The 21,634-nt window shown below is 38.0% G+C and overlaps 1 protein-coding gene and 1 pseudogene across 1 annotated transcript in view; one reads left to right on the top strand and one right to left on the bottom strand.

Annotated features, from left to right (window-relative positions):
• Positions 1-21,634, bottom strand: part of PLPPR1 (phospholipid phosphatase related 1) — a 399,455-nt gene that overhangs the window by 170,630 nt on the left and 207,191 nt on the right. The gene's annotated exons all lie outside the window — the stretch shown is intronic.
• Positions 18,592-18,710, top strand: LOC120598313 (uncharacterized; annotated as a pseudogene).

Consider the following 21,634-nt stretch of genomic DNA (forward strand, 5'->3'; position numbering starts at 1 on the left):
TCCTTTGTATCTTGTTTATCTTCCTAGCTCTACTTAAAAAAAAAAAATACTTTCTTGAGATCTGCTAATGTATCAACTAGAAGGTTTGAAGAACTTCTAGAATGTCTGGTGTGTGCTAAGATAAATTCTAGGGAGAACCAGTGGACATTCCATAAAGCAGGATTCATTTTCTAGCCTGTGCTGTGGAAACCAAATTTATCTAGGCGTTCCACTTGATTCTACAGGAGATGCAGGCTGAGCTCTCATTTGTCTTTGCTCACACTCAAACCACTTTTGAAACGCTTTTGCCCCGCTCTTCTCCCTCTGACAATCCAACTCTTTCTTCGAATGTTAATAACAACGATACTAATCATAGTGATGACAGAAGCTGCCCCTCATTGGTGTATCCTGGGCAATTTACTTATATTTGCTCATTTTGTCTTTATAGCAAACAGTCCATAACTAACATCATTCTCATTTTCAAACAAGGAGGCTGAGATTTAGAGAGATTAACTAGCTTGATCAAAGTCACTCATGCACACGTAGACCTAGACTTGTCTCACTTCAAAACCCATACTCTGTTGCCCTTAGAAATGTGGAATTAGAAAATTCTGGCCAAATAAATAAGCCCTATATCAGTACTGTCCTTCCAAATTTAAAATCCAGAGATCGCAAGAAGCGGCCAAACTTCCACTTCAAAGTAGTAAGTGACGACTGCACTTTCTTGAGTTTGCCTTTGCAGTTAAACATAAATCTAATCCGATTTCATGGCATGGCAGTGAGGGCTTTCTCCCTGCAGCACTGGTTTGACAATATGCAGTAACATTTGCACCTATGGGGAACTTCGCATGGGTGAACTACACTAAAATATAGTAATCTCCTCCTTGAAAATAAACAAAAGCTTTCCTGCTCGCCCCAGTGACCCAATCCTCAACATAAAACAAAAAGTTGCTAAAAAATATTCAGATAAAATGATGTTATAACTACCGTGAAGGATAACAAGGAAAATAAAAGCAGAGCAGGTACCTAAGGACTCTGTGGAAGCAGAGGGGCAACCAGCTACCATTTACCCAACAAGAAATGGCAGGATGTATTACTAACGGGTAGGTTGTAAGTGGTAAATGTTTTTCATAGAAGGCTCTAGAGCCCCCTCCTTCCCCCCTACAATTGTCACTGAGTCACTGCGCATCTGGCAGCAGCTATGCCTACCGTTCTCAAAAATGATGCCCTGGCACTTATTGGATATAAGTGATTTGATCTCAGGGACAACTCACAATATCCAAACAGGCATCAATGAGAGCACTGCATTTGCTTAAAATAACAGATATTTCTTCATCCAGACAAAGAGAAGGGTATGCTTGCTCCTGCACTAATTGCTGTGCCTTACAAAGGCAATGCCAGCCAAGTTAAGATTCATGCTCATGCTCCTAGCTCTTTGTCAATTCAGCTACTCACAAGTTTCAGTGGATTCCCCTGATAACTCATTTCAACACCCCACGCAGTCAGGAGATTTCTGCTATTATCTAATCTCCATTCCTCTTTCTGAAATTTAAATACATCCCTGCACATCTTATCTTAAGCAGAAACAAAATCAAACCATGTCAATATGTAACACAGGGGAAAAAATTAAATCTAACTTACTGTAGCTATTTCTGCTTTCTAATGAGGAAATGTAGAGATAGAGATGCCCTAATTCATATAACTCTCTACTTCTTCTAACCTGATTCAGAGACTAGAGGGGAGAAAATAAGTTTGAAACCACTTCTGATTCAAGGTAGTGAATTAAACACACGCATTTAGTCCAGCTCCTTCTCAAACCCCATTAAATCTCATGTAAAGTATTTTTTAAATGCATGAACTCACAAAGAAAAATGGGAGAGGAGATAAACCAAAATGTTGGATGTAGGAAGTAGATGGGCTGGTGATAACTTAGTAGACTCAAAAAAGCAAAATTCTAAATCATCGGCAGGGAAAGGCAAGAAGCAGTCTGCTTTACATTGCAGAACTCCCAGTAGGCTCACAAACCAATGGCTACAAATACTTCTGCAAGGAGTAGAGAAGATGAGGCTAACAATAAGAAATTTGTTAAAAGAATGTTTAAGAAGCAGGAGGCCTGCCTGAGTCCAGGGAGAGTGGAGGCATAAGCAAGAATGAAATGAGTGGCTTTATCTCACAATGTCTGTGCAATTTGGAGAAGTAGAGGTAGCACTTTGGGCTTAGTGTGTCTAATTGTGCCAACAGGGCATGTGGGAGCAGGCTTAGCACTAGCCCTACTGGGATGCTGGCACAGGGCCAGAGCGTATATTACAAAAGGCAACAACTCCAGTAATGGGAAGTGGTATAGGTATACCTGTGGTACAAATAATACACTCTCATAAAACTTTACTAGGTATACCACAGGAAGAGAGGGAAGTAGAGAAGTGAAGGGAAAATGGCAGATGTAAATGGTGGCTGAGAAGACTTGTTCTAGAACACTCTTGGACCATCCCTTGGAGACTCCATAAATATCTAGAGGGATTTCATAGTAGGAAGGTTAAGTTCTTACTGTAGAAAGCATGTTTTATACACACGCACATGCACACTCTACCAAATCTAGGCTCTGATACTCAGAGTAAAATAGACAACATATTAATTTTTAACTACCCTAATTATATTTCATTGCTAAAGCCAATTGTTTATTTCAACTAGAAAATCACAACTGATAATGGGTTTGCATTTCTACAAGTATGTTTGAATTTCAGTTATCTGACATCTCACGGTAGGGAATTACTATTTGCATTTTCAGGTGCCCACATCTGGAATTCAGGCATGAGATTGAACACAATTATCCTTCACAATAAAAGTAAACAGAGCTCAGCATGAATCTGCTAATTGTTATTTCCCACTGTGCTACAATTTTTAGTCAGAATATACACATGAAAGAGTAAGTATCAATCTGTCCATTCTTCTCACAAAGGCCAATGTTATCTTCTCAAGGCTTAAATCACATTATTTCATGCTTAAAACCCTCCACTGGAGAATAAAATTCAAACTCCTTATCACAGCAGACAAGGTTCTAGATCAGTGGGTCTTGAGCTTGAGCCTGCGTCAGGCCGGTCAAAACTCAGGTTGCCAGGCCACACTCCCAAGACTCTGGTTCAGTAGGTCTGAGATGGGGTCTGCAAATCTGCATTACTCACAGATTCCTGGCAAGGCTGATGCTGCTGGCCCAGGGACCTTTGAGAACCGCTGCTCGACCTGCTCAGGTCTCTGTCAAATCTCTAGCTTTATCTCCTAATACTCGCCTTCTTGCCCAATAATGCTTCAGTCACACTGGCTTTTTTTCTGACCCTCAACATCTTACGCTTGTTCCATCCAGTTCAGGGTCTTTGCACTTATTGTTCCCTCTGCCTAAATTTGTTCTCTCCTTGATCTTCATCTTCTTAACCACTCTAGCCAAAGAAAGTCTCCCCCGACCACTTTCATCTATACCATTGTCCTATTTCATTTTATCACTGGTACTTATCTTGATCCAAAGGTATGCTATAATAATTAGCTCATTAGCTGTCTTCCATGCAGAAAGTTCCACATGGGCAGGGCCTTCCTCTGGCTCTCTGGTTTATCTGTAGCACTTGGAGGCAAATGATAAATAATTTTTGAATAAACAAATAAATCTGTGGAGAAGACCAGATCTCCTGGTTTGAGTTTTCTAGTCACAAGAGGGTTTTCATCACTAGCCAAATAGGCATCCAACAACTCTACATCAATTGGTCTCTTTCCATTACTCTCATCCAAGAACCTTTTGTTCCCTGTCATCTGTAATTAGAAAATTTATTCCACACGTCATTAGTAATTAGAAAATTATACCAGGAGGTATAATTTAGTACAAAGCTGATAGAATGTCAGTTCTGCTAAGCAGAAATATAGTAATGTTAGCCTTATTCTAACAAGGAAAATCAAGCTATTTTACAAAAAGGGGAATGTTGTTATAAGCGAATTAAACATATTTTAAAATGCAGCAGAATTAAAATTTACTTTGATGTATATCTGTGATCCCAGGCATTTGACCCTTGACAAATCACCAAACTTCAAATCTGCAAAAGGAAATGCTGATTTTCAAGATTTTAAAAATGTTGTTAGAGCCATTTAAATGACTCAGTTTCCAAACTAAACAAAAACACTGAATCACTTCTCTTAGACACTGGATTACCTAACGACTGTTCTCCAGCTCTTACAAAAATCTTAATTTCTGTAGCACTCATTTGAATGGTTTCTCACAACTGTTGGGCAGGAAAGTTTATTTTCAGGAGACGCTTAATGTTTGGTTCAAAGTCTGTGGCTCACAGTAAGTGATCTCCCTTAATTTCTTTCAGTTGGGAAAGGAAGTAAAACACTGCACTTTAGAATCAGATCACTGCTGGGGGTTTTAATGGCACTTCATAAACTCGTATCTGTAATCTTCCACCCTCATAGTCATTCTACCAAATGTGTTTCTATTATGTGGACTTTTTTCTGGGTAATCACTTGATAATTAGCCCAATACTCGGCCCCACTCAGTATATAAATACTCACCCTTCTCTTGCTGTCCTGCTATACCCTGCAGAATAGCCACAACATGGTGATGTTCAGTGGGTACTTAATGACCAGCACAGCAATCAAAGAGAACAGGAGCACAAAGTCATATTCGGAGAAAGGAATTCTGTTTTTACCATGGCCTGTACTGCCCATGACCACAGAGCAAATATTTTCTTTAAGAACAGACAGCCTTGATGTTTATTCAAAGAGAGGAACATTTTTGGACCTGTTTCTGTAAATGGGCTATAATATGATGTGTCAAAATATTCAATTAGCTGAGTTATCTTAGGCAAGCTTCTTCATCTCTCTGCACCTCATTTTTCTTTGGGGGAAATATTAGGGAGTTAAAAAGATTAATAAAATCCAAAATCCCATGCTCAAGTATTAGGTCCATTTCTAATAACTCCTTCCAGGAAAAAGGGAAAATGCTACATCCCAATATCATACACAATTTCTATAACCTAATCACTTAAACTGGAATATAAGTGAGCATTCACGAACCATTAAGCTAATGTCTTGCATTTTATTGATTCACAAAGGTACTGGATACCATGCTCACTTTTCCTGATGCATCAATACACTGCCAAGGACTTCGCAACTGAACTAAGAGATGAGGCCTCAGAACCACAGTTTGTTCGTATTGCCTGGAATCATTTTGTTTTCATGCTCTTTCCGAGCTCGTTTCTTTGGGACAAAAATTATATAAGTGACCCTAGGATCCTTTCCTTTCATATTTTGAGATTTTTATAGTGTGTGTGTGTTTAGAATATTATCACATGATAATAGGATATTAATATTCATGGTTTCATCTTCTTTCTCCACAAAACAAATTCATATGGATTAGCATAGTCTGCTTCAGTGCAGACACACACACACACACACACACACGAGCCAGGGCATGGAAATCCATGTAAGGAACAACTTAACTCAGAAGGAATGAAACAGATCAATCTACTTTTATTCTTCAAGCCAAACAGATTGTAAAAATAAGCAAAACAAAAGTTAAGTGTGACAAGGATTTTAGCTGGAGAATATGGTAGATTGCCATCATCAAAGCACTTAGGAAAAGACAAGTCTAATCTTATTGAAGTTATCTGGCTATGTGGCGATGACCAGCCCCAAGAAACTCTCAGTTCTACAATTAATTTCTCCACCAAGGGAACTTAGTTTATTTAGGCTAATGAACTGAAGGAAGACATGGGACTAAAAAAACATCTAAGCATTTTTCTAACGAAAAATGTAAATGATCCAGGTTGCACACAAACCAATAGATTGGTTCATTCTTAATGAAACCTGCAAATTTTTATTTGCATGTGGCTCTGGGAAGCTGACAACTGAAGAGAGCCTTCCCCTGATTAGTGGCCCTTTGAATAACACTCTCCATGATATAGTCATTGAAATGAAACGCATGCTGTGCACAGCTGCCTCAATTTGTGCAATAGATCTGCTGCAAAACACATTTTGGCTGAAAATCTTGTACTAGTGAGCTACTATTGAATTGGAAGTTCCTTTGAGAAATAACCCAGCAGAATCAGACTTCTGAAGTATCACCATGCTATATCTAAACATGCCATGATTTATTATTTTGTGCCTACTTCACCTGACTCAGACCCACTCCCCCATGATGATCTGTATTATATCCACGTAATAATAGTAGCTACCTTTTGCTTTCCAAAAGCTAAACACCATGCTAGGTACGTTACCTACATTTTCTCCACAATCTTCAGAAGAATCTGTCAAGGTATATACATACTTAAAAAAAACAAAAACAGATGTTCCCCATTGTATTGCATTGTTTATCCATTAGTAAACCAATAAGTATTCCTAAACCTCATGCTTTCTCAAGTTTTTAACTAATTGTACACATGAATGGTGAAGTTATTTTCTTTAATAAAACACAGGATAATAAAAGCTTTCATAATGATGTAAGAGCTTCTAAAATTCTCTACAAACCTTCCTATGAGTTAATACAATATTGTCTCCTCAAAAAAAAAATAAAAGCATCTGGGAAATATTAACATATAATTTCAATGGCCTACAATGTAAACATCTTTTTATTGGTGGAAATAACATTCGAAAAACCCCTCCACCCTTTCCATGCCCAATGGGTAACAATTTATTGTCAATTCTACTTTCTCAATATCTATTGAATGCATATCTTTCTCTCTGTTCCCTCAATCAATCTTTATTAGCTGTCACCTTCATTACTGTGGCAGAGCCTGACTAAGTTATACATCTAACCTGTTCCCTTTTTCTCTGGGCACACAGCTAGACTCTATTTCCCAGCCTCCCTAAGGTCAGCTGAAGCCATCTAATTGCATCTAGGCTAATGGAATGTGCCTGCAAGTGTTGTCTTCTTCTGGAAGGCCCATAGAACTCTCTCAAGAGGATGTGTATCTTTCTTTCTTTTGCAACCCACCAGCTGAATGCAGGAGACTCCAAAGACCTAGAGGATGGCTAAGCCACAATACATAAGGAAGCTGAAGGCTTGAGTTACAATTTGGAGGAGAGCTAATCTTTTATATGAGCCACTTAACCGGGAACAACTGCAGTGGACTCTTATAAAAACCAGATGCAAATTTTTATGGCATTGACGTGAAAATAAAGAGATTATTTGATAGTAAATATCTGATGAATATACAACAAAAATAGCCTCATTTGCCAGCTTCCCCCCTTTTATAATCTATCACCTGTCCTGAAATCATGTTTATCTTTCCAAAACAGCACTTTGTAACCATCGCCTACATTAAAAATGATTAATAGATGTACTGAGTAGACATACGCTGAGCACCTATCACGTCTCAGGCTAATTTCTTACAGAATCTTAAAGTTGAAAACCTGCCTGGCTTTCAAGGTTCTCCATTCATGTTCACAAGTTTGCTTCTCATTACACCCAACACCTCATGTCTTTAAATTTTTGACAATCTAAATTATTTGCTACTACTGACATAATTTAGATTTTTTTTTTTTTTTTTTGCCTCCATGCCTTTGAGTCCTTTATCCTCTCTCTGTTTCTAAACCTTGTGTTTCTTTTAAGCTCTGGTGTAACTTTCATTACCAGAAAGTTTCATTTCCCTGAACTTTCCAGCTTAGAGTAATCTCTCTTTTGGTCTCTCTCTCCCTCGCTCCCCCACTCTCCTTACCCTTCTCAATCTTCCTCTAACTCCCACGGCACTTTGTTTCTCTTTATAAATTCTGCCACTGCAAGAAGATGGGTCTACATCTGCCTTGTTCATCACTGTATCCCTTGGAGCCTGACACATAGTAGGTACTTTTTGAATGAATATTACTCATTAGGCTGAGCATAGTGCTGGTAGTTAAAAATATATAGTTGTTTAATGAATGTGAAATTCAAATTTCCTCCAGGTTATAGCAATCTAGAGTTTAATACTTTACAGTAGCTTTACTCACTCTTTTCCTCCAAATACCAGTCTTCCTCAGTATTCTCTATCTCAGTGATGGCTTTCCATCCCTCTAGTTGCCTAAACTAGAAACCTAAGATGACTTTTCTCTCTCCCTTACCCCCTTAGCTAATTTCTGCTGATGCTACTTCTTAAATGGGCCTTGAATGAATCCCATCTTCTACAGTCCCTATTCCCTTTAGTGCAGGCTTCCATGGTCACCAAACTGGTCTTCCTGTTTTCAGACTAGTCCTTAATCTCCACACACCCAAAGTCCACTAGCTAAACAGTAGTCAGATGGGCTTTCCAAAATCAAGTGCAAATCTGATCTTGTTCTTTACCCACTTAAAATCTTGAAAAGGTTCTTGACGAATTTCACAATCAAGTTGCAGATAAAGTAAGAATGATTTACTCAGCTTTTCAGAACTTAATTCATTAACTCAAGAAATATACAGGAAACACCTTTTCTAAGTGCCAGATACTGTTCTTGGTACTAGAGGATGCACTGGTGGACAACAAACAAAATCTAGACACTCACTGAGCTTGCATTCTAGTGTGGAGACATGGGCAAATCTAAAGACAAAAAAGCATGTACATTAGTTAGCATGTTAGAAGATTACAAGTTTTATGGGGAAAAACCCCCAGCAAATAACAGAATCTGAGTGCTCACTTTGGCAGCACATATACTAAAATAACAGAATCTGGGAGTGCAGATTTGGAGATAAGATTTATACAAGGTGATCGGGGTAGGCTCTTATGAGAAGGTATCGTTTGGGCTGAAAGAGTAGGAACCACGCAGTTAGAGGAAGTGGCCAGTGCTAAGTCGTGGGGCAGAAGCATGTCTAACCTATATGAAAAGGCTGATCTTATAACCCCTCGGAAATCTTTGCTTCAGCCACAAAGACCTACTTCTACTTACCAAATATAACCTCTCTTTCTTTCTCTTCTGGGTGTGTACACATTAACCCATCTGTCTGAAATGCACCTCCCCCCGCTTCACTATGTAACTCCTCCTCATCCTCTGGGGATGGGCTAGGCATGTCTGCTCCCTTAAACCTTAGTGTGCATACAAATCACCTGAGATGGAACCTGGCAGTCTGTATTTCTAACAAACTCCCAGGTGATGCTGATGCAGACAGTCCGTGGGCCACAGGAGTAGCCAATCATAGAGGGTTGGTCTGGGTCAGTGGTTTCAGCCTTGGTTCATATTAGAACCACCTGTGGAACTTTTTGATACTTCCCGCCTTGGTGTTCAGGTATCGGTATATTTTTAAGTCTCCAGATGATTACAATGTGCAGGCAGGCTGAGAACCTGTGGAGTCTCTAAAACCCTTCTAATTCTGAAAGCTATCACTCCAATGACCAGGCCCTTCCAGACAGGGCATCACTGATGCTGCTCAGGCAGGACACAGATGTTGCCATTCTAGACACAGGTCTGTAGCACAGTGGTTCTAATCACAAGCTCTAGAAATGACCGATGCGGTTCAGATCCCAGCTCTGTTGCTTGACTTTGGGGAAGCTGCTTTACCTTTCTCAGCCTCAATCTCTTCATCTCTAAAATGAAAGTCATTACATCTAGCATGTTGATCTATTTAAGGATTTTAAAAGGTTATGTACAACATTTGCAGGTAGCCAGTAATTTGGGCTGCTATTGATATTAAATATGAGATTCTGCAGTATTGCAGCATTTTTCTTAAACAAAGATGCTAGTCTGATCTCTTGCTTTCCTCCTAAAGAGCATCCACATGAAAAAATAACAACAGCCACTAGGGAAGCCTGGATCAGCATAAACGCCATCGGGGAACCCTTTCCTGTAATTTCTTCCCCTGGCCTCAGCTCCCAAAGCTATCACGGAGGGAAGCCACTGTTTTGCTTTATGTAACATTTGCCTGCAATAATAGACAGTAATTCTAAGTAATCTTTTGACTAGCAGACCACTTTTCCTATCCCTTGTCACCCTTGTGCATGTTAAGCAAAGTTGATATACTCACTAGGAACAACATTCTTGTCTGTATTCATTTGCTAGCTGTGGGTTATGGTTCTGATTGCCTTACATGAATCAAACACTCTCTTGGTGGAAGCTGCAACAGCAATGAAATCATTAGAATGGTTCCACCTAATTAGTAAGTCATGAGCACATTTGCCTCTTGGTATTTGAAGAAGGGATCGTGGATCCACTAAAGCCAGGTTTCCATTTCTTCTAGGCCACGGGCACCCTGAGAAGCGAGTGTGATAAATTTTCACCCATACCAAACATTTAGGCATTAGGGTTATCCTCAATACTGCCTCTCTCCACACTACCAGGCCTACCTAACAAGTCCTCAGAAAAAAGATATGGTAAAGTTTACCAGAAATTCAGGTCTGTCAAAGCTCTTCGATGATGGCTGAAAACCCTGCTCCCATACCTGTTTCAAACCCACACCCAGACCTGTCTGCTCTGTTCACTTCCCTCAGCTTTCATCAATATATTGACTTACATATCTACTCTACTCCCAGGACTTTACTCACACTGCAATGTTCTCTTTTTATTCTTTCCCACATCTAAATTTTGAGAAGTGTTTTCCCTAGACTTAATATTCTTATAAAGACTGGTTGGATTTAGTAATATTATTACTAAAATTCATTCAGTTAATATATGTAAAGTGCTTAAGTGAACAATACGTACATGGTAAATTCTCAATAAATGTTTGCCATTAATATGATTATAGCCATTATAAGAGAAATTCAGGTATATTATACTTCAGCTAGTCTTTTGTGGGCTGACCTGTGTTATAGACACCTTTTAATAAAAATTGAGTACCTTCTAAGCATTAAGCATTATGGTAAGCACAGTATATGTTTTACCTTGGTTAATTCTCACAACGGCCTTATAAAGGTAGTACTATTATTCCTCACTGAAATAATAAAGACATTGTTCAGGTAGGTGAAGGAACAAAGTCATATAGAACTAGATTTCAAATACACAGCTCTTCTGTCCTTCAGCTTTTTCTTTCTTAGTCACAATGTTCAACTTCCTGAAAAAACAATGCTTTGTCTTCCCTGTCCATTTTTGTTGTTCTCAACTCAAAATTGTCAAGGCCACAAGAAACAAGGAAAACTTGAAAACTGTATCAGTCTAGAAGAGTCTAAGGAGACACAATACATGTAATGTGGTATCCCAGTGGGATCTAGGAACAGAAAACAGACATAAAGTAAAAACTAAAGAAATCTAAATAAAGTATGGGCTTTAGTTATTAATAATTTATCAATGTCAGTTTACCAATTTTGACAAATTTACCATAGAAACATTAATAATATAGGAAATTAGGTACAATTTATACAAGAACTCTCAGTAAGAGTCTCGCAACTTCTCTATAAATATAAAACTCATCTTAAATAAAAGTCAATGAATCCTTGTTTAAGGTCATGCTTGGAAGAGTATAATATTTCTAACTATAAAGTCTCGTAGTAAAAAAAAAAATGGAGGATTACGCTGGTTAATATGCATTTTGGAACTCGAAGCAATATAGCAGTTTTTGAGTTTTTTAATCCAAATTATCCACCTTTTAAAACATCTCATTAAATAAGTTTAGTGAAATGGTTAAAAAGCAGGATCCTAGAATTCATGATAATTCCTTCCTTTGAAATTCTGACCAGAGTAAAAAAATATTAGACACTTTTCTTTAAAAAAAAAAAAAAAGCTGCTTTAATAGAAACAGAATGTGTTATGTAGAATATTAAGGCTGGAAATCCAAAACCAGTTATTCTGAGAAAAACTCTTCCACAAATGTGCCAAAGCAAAGTTAAGGATCAATGCAGCCTAATTCCAACGGTATGAAAAAAGTGAGTATTCAATTCAATGTCAGTGTCATTATAATAGGATATCTACAATACCATGCAGAGGAGACACTTTTCAAATAGGAAGTCCTCAATACATACATATCTTGGCTACTTAAAGAGGTCTGTGCAGAGTGAAAGTCAGTGCCAAGGAATTCCTTGGTGGCCTCTGTAAAAAGTAGAGTGAAGGAGAAAGCCTGGTAATAACAATTCCTTTCAATACTCTGTAAAATTCAAGAATTCATACCCTGGTCAGGGTGACAGTTTAAAAATATGTCTACGAATTCTTTGACACTCTTTCTATCTAGGTCTATGTACGCTATGCTTGAAACTGTATGCTTCAACCAATAGCATACAGCAGAAGTGACACACCACTTCCAAAGTCAGGTCTTAAAAATCTATGTGCTTCTGCTTTCCTCACATGAACACTTATTTGCTCTTGAAACTTTCAGCCTAATTCTGTTCTTGCCCCAGCTACTGTTTGACCATAACCACATGAGAAACTCTGAGCCAGGGTAACTTCAATACTTCCTAAATTCTTAGTCCACAAAATCTGTGAGAGATGATAAGATTATTGTTGCTATTTTAATCCACTTAATTTGAGACAATGTATTATGGAGCAATCACTAACTGCAATAGTCAGTTTATGACTATCTAAGTCTTGGGTTAATATAAAATGTGTTGGATTAATATAAAGTGTCAGTATAGAGTAATTACGATTGCATTGTGTCAAACCTGGCCATAGAATCGTGACTGCATTGTGTCAAACCTGGCCATAGAATCGTAAATATACAGATTTATATTAATGGTAGGTAATGGTGTTTTAGTTTAATAGTTATAATTACTTATTAATTATCCACATCCTCTGCCTTAATTTAGAAAATATTTGCTAGGCATCTACTGTGTCAGGCACTGTGTCAGGCACTATGACAGGCATTAGGAATTCAATGGTGTATAGGACAAATACATACCTAGTTACATGGTGCTTACACTCTAGTGGGAGAAAAAGACAAAAACAAGTAAATAAAACAAATCAAATGATTACCAATTATGATAAGCGCTATACAGGAAACCAACATGGTGCTTGGGAAAACCCTACTTTTGACAGGTAGTTAAGAAAGCTCTCGCTCAGGAAATGGCATTTAAGACCAAAAGGTGAAAAAAAAAAATCAGTCATGCTAAAAGCAGCAGAAATGCTCCTAGAAGAACAGGGGCAAAGGCTCTGAGGTAGAAATATGCAAGGACCAGAGTAAAGTTAATGTGGCTGGAGCTTAATGTGTGAGAGGATTATGGAAGAGACAGCTAGTGTTCTACTAAAAAACAGTCTTTTTGGGTTGCAGAGTTGTTTTGGGGAGGTAGCTTTCCAATAAGAGATTTTATTTCTAACCCTATGCCTTCATATGCAAGCATAGTCATTCATGTAACTGAATCCTGATCAAAAGAATGTGGGTGAAAGTGCCACCACTAGACCTGGCCCACGTAACTCTCCACTCGCTCTGCTTAAGTGCCAGCTGGACATTAATACCTAGAGTGTCCTTGAAAACCACATGCACAGATGCCATATCACAATCAATCAATCTGAGCACCTGAATGACTGCATGGAGCAAAGGCCATTCCTCTCTTCCTCTTTCTACCAACTGGATTTACATGAGTAAGAAATAAATCTCTACTGGCATTGCGCCATAACATTTCGGGATTTAGCTATTAACAGCAGTTAGTATTACTTTAACTGAAACAGGAAGAGTGATAACAAGATTCAGCTGGAATTAATAATGGGGGGCTGGATCAAACAGCAAGGAATTTAATTTTTACTCTACGAGCATTGAGAACCCATTATTGTATGCAGTGAAGTGAGATGATCTGATTTACAATTTAAGATCACTTTGGGCACTATAGAGAATGAACTGGAAGGCAAAAAAGTAAAAGTATTGTGTTGGGTTATTACAAAGTGTCAACAGTCAAGAAATGGAAGTCCAATGTTCTGTCAACTGCGAACTCTCAGTTTGGTTGAGAAGAACAAAGTTCACAGAATCATATTTTCTTTTAAATGAAAAGGAAAAATGATCTGGTTCAAGAGAGTGATTGGTATATTACCTAGCAGCTTACAGATTTCTGGAACTCTTAATAAATACTTCATATGTTTTAGAAAACACAAACTACTCATATACCATTTCACCCTGGCTATATTAAGGAAAGTTTTTATCAGGCTTCTCACCGCTTGAGGTCTATAAAACAGCTGACTGAGACCCCAATAAAGACAGTGTGATCTGAATCAAACCAAGCCCCATCTTGCTGTTCCTAAAACCAAACTCTGAGCATGACCTAAGACACAACAGCATCACTATAAGGATTGAAAAAATCTTGTGGACATAATGATGAATAAATAATTCAAAGTAAATCACACTTCCAAACACAAACTCAGCAGGAACACAGGTGACAGAACAGTTAACTTGGCCAGGAGGGTGTGTAATGGGGTTGGTGGGGGGTGGGGAGGCAGGTTCAGAGGATGAAGAGTTTGTGTAGAAGTTTATCCAGGCAAAGCATTATGTCATATGATAATATAGGATCTATTATTTCTTATTTGCTTTATCTTACAATTGCTATTTACTGGATCTAAGTTTCATTAGAGTTGTTTTTGAGAAAGATTCTTTAGCCAAACACAAAGTTGAGATGATTTTAGTTATCTTTTCTCTATATATTTCATGAGTTAGTATTCTCGACGCACTATTATAATTTGTCATACATATTCTAAACATGTTCCCCAAAATGATTAAATCAGAGTCTGAAACAATAGAGGCTAAAATGTGAAAAATATACTATGCCTATAATCTAACATCACAGGTGTTTGTTGCTTACTATGCTTAAATGTAAAGTCTATCAAAAGGCTTCTTATTCTGCAAAACTCAGGGTTACCAATATGAAAGGAATATAAGTTCATATGTGGCCTCAGGAGTGCTAAACTGAAATAAATTTAGGCATTAGTTAGTCCCATTTATGCATTTATTCTCCAAAAAGATTTTATATATATATTCAAATTATCTTCTTTCAAAGAACATCTGTGAGTCTGAAGATACTTTTACTTTTGTATTGTGGTGGTTAATGTTTTAATGTGGTCTTTAACATCTGCTTAAATTCCTCAGATTTTATTAAGGAAATCATATACCACATATACACACATCAAACCTTGTCATAACTGTGAGCATCTCAGAAATACTTAGGAAAGACAGAATTTGATTGACAGGTAGAAAATGTATACATTAACAATTTCTAGCTTTTACTCACTCCTTAGCTTTGACCCCAGCAATTACACGACCTGCACGACAAAAATGCAGCTGTTTATGAATATTCAAAGTGATTTCCAAATAGCATGATGGTTCTTGTCTCTCCAGAAGATCCTAGACTCAGCCATGTCATATTTCTTGATTTTCTCACCTGAAGATTTTGTTTAGATTTGAGAGAAGCTGTAGAGGGTTGTCCTCCTAATGTAGCTCAACTGATTTCCAGAGAACTTGACCGATCATCTGCTCATCCATCCACAAACATTAATGAACCTTCACTATGTACCAGTTATGATACTATATATTGAGGACTCTAGATAAATATGACATCACCCTCACCCTTGAGAATAGAACAATCTGTAAGATGATGCAATACATGTTTTGGGAACATAGACAAGGGACAATTAACTCTACCTGAATGACACTCACCTCGGTAGTCAATTGAGTTCAGAAAGAGAGAGAGACCAGACCATGCCCTTTAAAGCTCTTTGCAGTCCACTGTATGAGTACATTTCTTACTATTCAAGGTGGGCGCCCAGCTGCTCTCTGTGAGCATATTAGTTTTCCCACAATCTTGCCAACCCTAGATATTATCAATTTGGCTTCTACCAATCTGATAGGTAAAAAATGTAATCTCATCATTTGTTCCCTGCTGAGGACTGAGGTTAAGCATTATACTGGACACACTTTATCTACCTCCTTATATTTCTTGGTCTCACTCACTTCCCAGGCTCTCGGTTGCTTATTTTACCTCTGATGTGGCAGCAACCAAGGGACCTCGCATATGCCTATGAGTCTACTTCCCAAAGCCAAACCGTTACTTGCTCAGGAATACAGGAATACACTTTGGCTGTCAACATGTAGTCAGGCCAACCAGCTCACTGATGACTCCTGCCACACAACAAACACAAGATCCTACTTCTGAGTGACTATGGAAAGGGCTGATTGTCACAACAAGGGGGAGTTAAGCTCCAACAGATTTTCAACAGTAGAGAACGAAAAGATGACAGGGATTCAAGAAGACAAATTTCACCTCCTCCCTCACTTCTACAGCCCACTCTGAGCTACAATATCTATGAACAAGCTGTTCTGAAGATAAACCATGTGGCCAAGTAGACAGATATGCCATTCAACTATCTCTTGGCTTTTTGTGAAGCAGTGGCCAGAGTGTAACACATCATCTTGCATTACTCCCTCCACTCCTTTCCATGCTTCTCTTTTCCCTCAGAAGCCATAGCAAATTGTACTGTTTGGGGAGGAAACGGGATTCACTAACAATTTCTGAGGAATGTAATGCATAGATCCGTCTGTTTCGGAAACATGACTCTGGAGACATATGGAAACTGAGTAGGAATGAAGGAGAGGCTAAGAATAAGGAGACATGTTTTTAGAAGTTTTTTTCCATTGGGACAGGTAACAGAGTTAGAGCAATGAAAGTGGAAGAGTCATATTAAGGGAGTTTGGGGAAATTAAGGGTTGATTAGGTCATTCATGGAAAAAATGTAGAGGGAGGAAGAGTAAAGCACAGGGTAACAACAGTTGCTAAAGACTGGAGAATGAAAAGGCATTGAAAAGACTGAGAAAGGCAGGTTGAGAGATATGAGCATTTGAAGAAAAGAGAATTTAAGGAGGGACTAACAATATTCAATAATGCAGAAAAGGTCAAATAGCCTAATGAATAAAGAAGGATCCAGAAATCCAGCCATGAGGAATTAGTAAGATGATTAGAGAAGAAAACACACGGAGATATAAAAAGTCCCTCCAAGCTTGCTATAGAGAGGAGGGTTTATACTTAATATACTATTTCAATATGTTTTAAAGAAAATTTGTGATAAGGAGTATCTAAATTCTTATATATTTTAAATCTCATTACTTTATAGCCATATTGTATATTCCCTCTATGTGACTATAGAAAGCATTTTAATATACACAGAATTCAAAAATCTTTTGCAGACAGGTGGCTGATGAATGACCGGATCTTTAATTCATAAATTTAACTTGTTATGTTCATTGGGTTTATTGTGTATAACACACACAAACCCTGAATGATTCATACAAACTATTTTTTACTCATAAAAACATGCCAAAACCTTTTCAGAGAGTTGCTTTTGTCTCTTTTTAGAGAGCTCATTCTTCAGTGTGTATAAACAAGCAAATGCTTTGATATTCAAATTAATGAAAGCACTCAAAATGAGAAATGAATCCATCTGAAAATTATAAGCTTCCATTTGATGCATATTAATGAAAAGCTCACACACAAAAAAGTTATTTGAGAGTATATCTACCTTACATTCAATGAAGAACTCCTTTGAGGGCAAAACAGATAGAAAGCTTATTTTACAGTTAATAAGAAAATCTGAGTTCTAGTTCTGTCTCCACCACAATAGCAAGTGGCCGGAAGTGTGGACTTTGAGGTCAGGGAGATATGGATTTAAACCCTGCCTCAGCTATTTGACCTTGTTAGGCAAGTTAATTAACTTTTTTGAGCCCTAATTTATCAAAAATATGGAAATAACAATGCTCGTTTTGCAAAGTAATTTAAAGAATTAAAAGAGTGTATGCAACTCTCTTAGCAGAGTACCTGGGACTTAGTTGTTGTTATTAATATAATCATTAAGGCAAGCAACTTTTTTTTCTAGGCATCAGTATTCTCTCATAAAATCAGAGGGTTACCTAATTGATCAGTGAGAAATAAATGTGACGACATAGAAAATTTAAAGAAAATTTAAAACTTTTATGCAATGCTTGATATTGTCATGAAATACAAAATGTTATTTTACCTGTATTACAAAGAATAATAAAAGGCCTTATTCCCTATGCCATTTCAGACAGAATACATAGTCTCATGTGCTTGTATCTCCTCTGTTAGCAATAGGGGTTTGGTAATTTCAATTTGAGATCGTTGAGTTTCTCCGTGCTTCACCAACATATGTGATCATGGTAGTTATAATAAAATTTCACTGGTTCTTGCCCCAATTTACTTAGGCAGGACCTGCAAGCAACCCCACCCCTAATCCCCTCAGAGTCTCACTCAGGTATGTCTGGTGGTTCCCATAAGATATCTCATGTGTGCTCATTTAGCTCCTGGCATCATGTGGCACTTGTTAGGTTCTTCCTCTCCTATTGTAGCTCTCCTATAACCATCAGGCAGATGGAGCTAATGGCAGTGGAGGAAGTCAATACAAAATATCAGGACTAGGAGTCCACAAGGGAGTCCAGGGTCTGACTATGCTGGATGTCAACACAAACCCACCTTTGCTGACAGAAGTCCCCAAAAGTTTTCATCAAGGCCTGAACCAGTCCTTGGCAGTTCTGTGCACCATGGAAGAATTCTGAAATCAAGCTTTTTCCCAGGTTATACCTAGGAAAAGAGAGGTGAGTCTCCTCTGCTCTTATATCCCCAAACCTATCTTTTCTTCATCACCCTCTACCCAATCTCTGCTTGGGGGAGTAAAGTATAGAGCCCTTCCTCAGTCCACTCCTAAGCTAAGCTCTCCTTGCTTCCCTCCAGCTCTCTCCATTACAAGACATGTGTGGAATATAAAATAAAAATGGTACTGAGAGTTTACGGCCATGCTACCCTGAACAAGCCGGATCCCATCTGATCTCGGATGCTAAGTGGGGTCGGGCCTGGTTAGTACTTGGATGGGAGACCACCTAGGAAGATCAGGTGCTGTAGGCATAAAAAAATAAATAAATGAATAAATAAAATAAATAAGGGATTGTAAACTGACAGGGTCTTTGCAATCTGTGAGGTCAACCAAAGGTTTTAAAAAAAAAAAAAAAAATTGGTACTGAGAAAGTAGAGAAACGTTCCCTGTCTTCTGTCCCTCCAGAGCCTGGGAACTCTAGCTAGTTGGAGGAGAAACTTATAACCTTGGAGAGATGAAGTGGTTCAGGCTTTTATATTGTAATAGGTGGGTTCATTATTGTTCTGCAGTGCATTTTTAATATCTGGAATCTTTCTTCTTTTTGCTATTATGGCTGAGAGGAAATTTTGCTTCTTCCCTTTCTTTGCTTCCTTGGTTAAATGAACAAGGGTGTGTGTGGCCCAAAGGAGAAGAAAGAGGGAACTTGAGATCTGGGACCTTTGAACTGCTTTCTAAATACCCTGACAAGTCACCACAGAGGAAAAGGAAGAAGGGATTAATGTGGACATTTATCTTTGGGAAATCTGAGCAAAAGACACTGTGTACAAAAAGTCTTGTGATTCAATAAAGTTTATCAGAAGCTGTTTTTTCTTAACTGACAACCAAATCCTAGGGCAACTGAGCCCAGAAAGTAATAGGGTCACCATAAGTGACAGTAACTTCTGCAGATGGTGCCATGTCATATACCCAAGAGCTGAATGACCACTCAAATACTGGATTAAGAAATCTTAAATGACCCCCAGGCACCTGTCAAAATAAAATTTTACCAGCCTTAGAAATCTTCAGAATCAAAAGGACACTAGGGACATACAAGGATCTCTCATAGAATGCTAAAGGTAGATTTTTAAATTTATTATTCTCTTTTATCGTGGGTTACATTCAAATAGTCCTTAGGGCCAAGGACTGAAATTCTGACTTGATGTTAAATTCTAATTGGGAAGTTCAAATACATATGGGTAGGTATAAGATCTTAGCCCCACTTGGCAATGAGGGGATCTGATTTCCCAAATTAAACTGGATTCCTTGGCTCTCCACTGAGTTTTCCTGACTCCATAAGATGATCTCAGAATCTGTAGATGACTTGGGAATGGCTGAACTTGAAGGTGCCCTTGTCTTAGAGAGGATGCTGTAGGTGTAGCCTGGTCCAGATCTGCCAGAAACATGTGACCAGAAAAAAGAATTAAGGGGCAGAAATAACCCAAGACAGTATTATTAAAATACCAAGATGAAGGAGAGACATTGAAAAACAGTCTCTATAAAAGATATATGTGGTTTTGAGGAGTGAATAACACTTCCACGGAGATATATAATTCCATGGGTCAGGTGCCCAATACATACTTTCAAAAAGAATTAGGAATGTTTTGCCAATAAAAATAACCCACAGAGAGAACTGAAAGCTACTTCACCTAGCCAAAATTCTCAAAATAAGACCCATGAGTAAAAACTACAGGAAGACAGATTTCAAAGATGTTTAAGGTAAAATGTTTTCACAACTGTAAGGTGGAACAGGTTACCTTTGGAGCCTACATAATAAAATGATTACGAGGTTTGAGAGTCAGAAAACCATGGTTTTGAATCCTGATGTTTAACTTGTACTTGCTGTGTTATTCAACTTCTTTGGGCCTCTCTTTTCGGACCTGAAGATGATTGATAATAATAGTGCATAATTCCCTGGAATACTAAAGGCTAAATGACATAATGTATATAAAGCGTTTATACAGAATCTGGCACTTAAGACTCAATAAATAGAAGCTGCTATTATTATTGCTTTTGTGTTAATAACTGGTGTGAGTAGAAGTTGCCAACTACAGATAGAGGAGAAAGTTAGCTGTGGGGAATTTACATCATGTAAACAAACAATGTTTGTTTATAAGCAAATGTATTCTAAGCAAACAATGACTTTAAACTGACTGCTCAAAAGAGATGAAGTTAATTGTGTCCACTGGCAAAAGACTCAAAATGTGTTGTTCACTATACCACTCCATCATACCCATGTGATGTGGAAACATATAGCCCAGCACAATAAACCAGACAGATCAATAAAGTTTAAACAAGAATTCCCACATGAGGTAATGCAGGGGGGAAAAAAAACCATCACATTGGATTATGGCATAAAGGGCCTCTGTGTGCTTGTTGAAAATATCTGTAAGTGATTTTATATGACCTGAAGCAGAATACCAAGGGCTAGTGATTACATAAATAATGGAGCAGGAAGAGAGCAACAATATTTAAGATTATTCAAGACAATGAGTAAGCATAAAGCTGGCATTTGAAATGAGAGCATCTAATCCAATTCTATAAGGATTAATAAACTGATCTTTTGAGTTACTTAAAACACTTAAGCAAACTGCTTTTAGAAAGACAAATATGACTGTCTCAGTTGGAGAATTAAAAGTAAGCCTTGTCTTGAATAAGAACTCATAACATTTTTCAGTCTACTATTTGGTTTTAGAGATTGTCTTTATTAGATGGGTATCAAAAGGATGTTTCCGGGATTAGCATAGGAGAAGAAGGACTAATAAATTTAAGACCTTTTTCATTGTTAGCCTAAAAACTCAAAAACAAACTAATGTTACAGATGACGCTGTACAGAAGGCAGATTCTTTAGGGAAAATAGAACTTGATTTTATTCAAAGTGTGAAAACCCCCATTCCTACAATACCTTCTTTATCCAATCATTGGTTTTAACTAAAAGGGACTCCCAATCCTGGACACTGAACTGATGAGCTCAGGTTAAGCAGTCCACATGGAGCTTTTTGTTTATGAAATGGCCACACTGTTACTGAGAAGCAAAGGAAAAAGCACCTCCACTCCACTCCTGCCACAGACCCTCCCGCTTTCATACTCACAGGAGGGCCAGTGGCTCTCCTTAGCAGGTTCCTGCTGGGTCAGCTCCTAATGGCCCTCCTCAGTTCCCATTCTGTCTGCTTCACTTTGGGCTGACATAGCAAATGTG

Source organism: Pteropus medius, unplaced genomic scaffold (assembly GCF_902729225.1).
Source record: "Pteropus medius unplaced genomic scaffold, Ma_sr-lr_union100, whole genome shotgun sequence".
Classification (NCBI taxonomy): Eukaryota; Metazoa; Chordata; class Mammalia; order Chiroptera; family Pteropodidae; genus Pteropus; species Pteropus medius.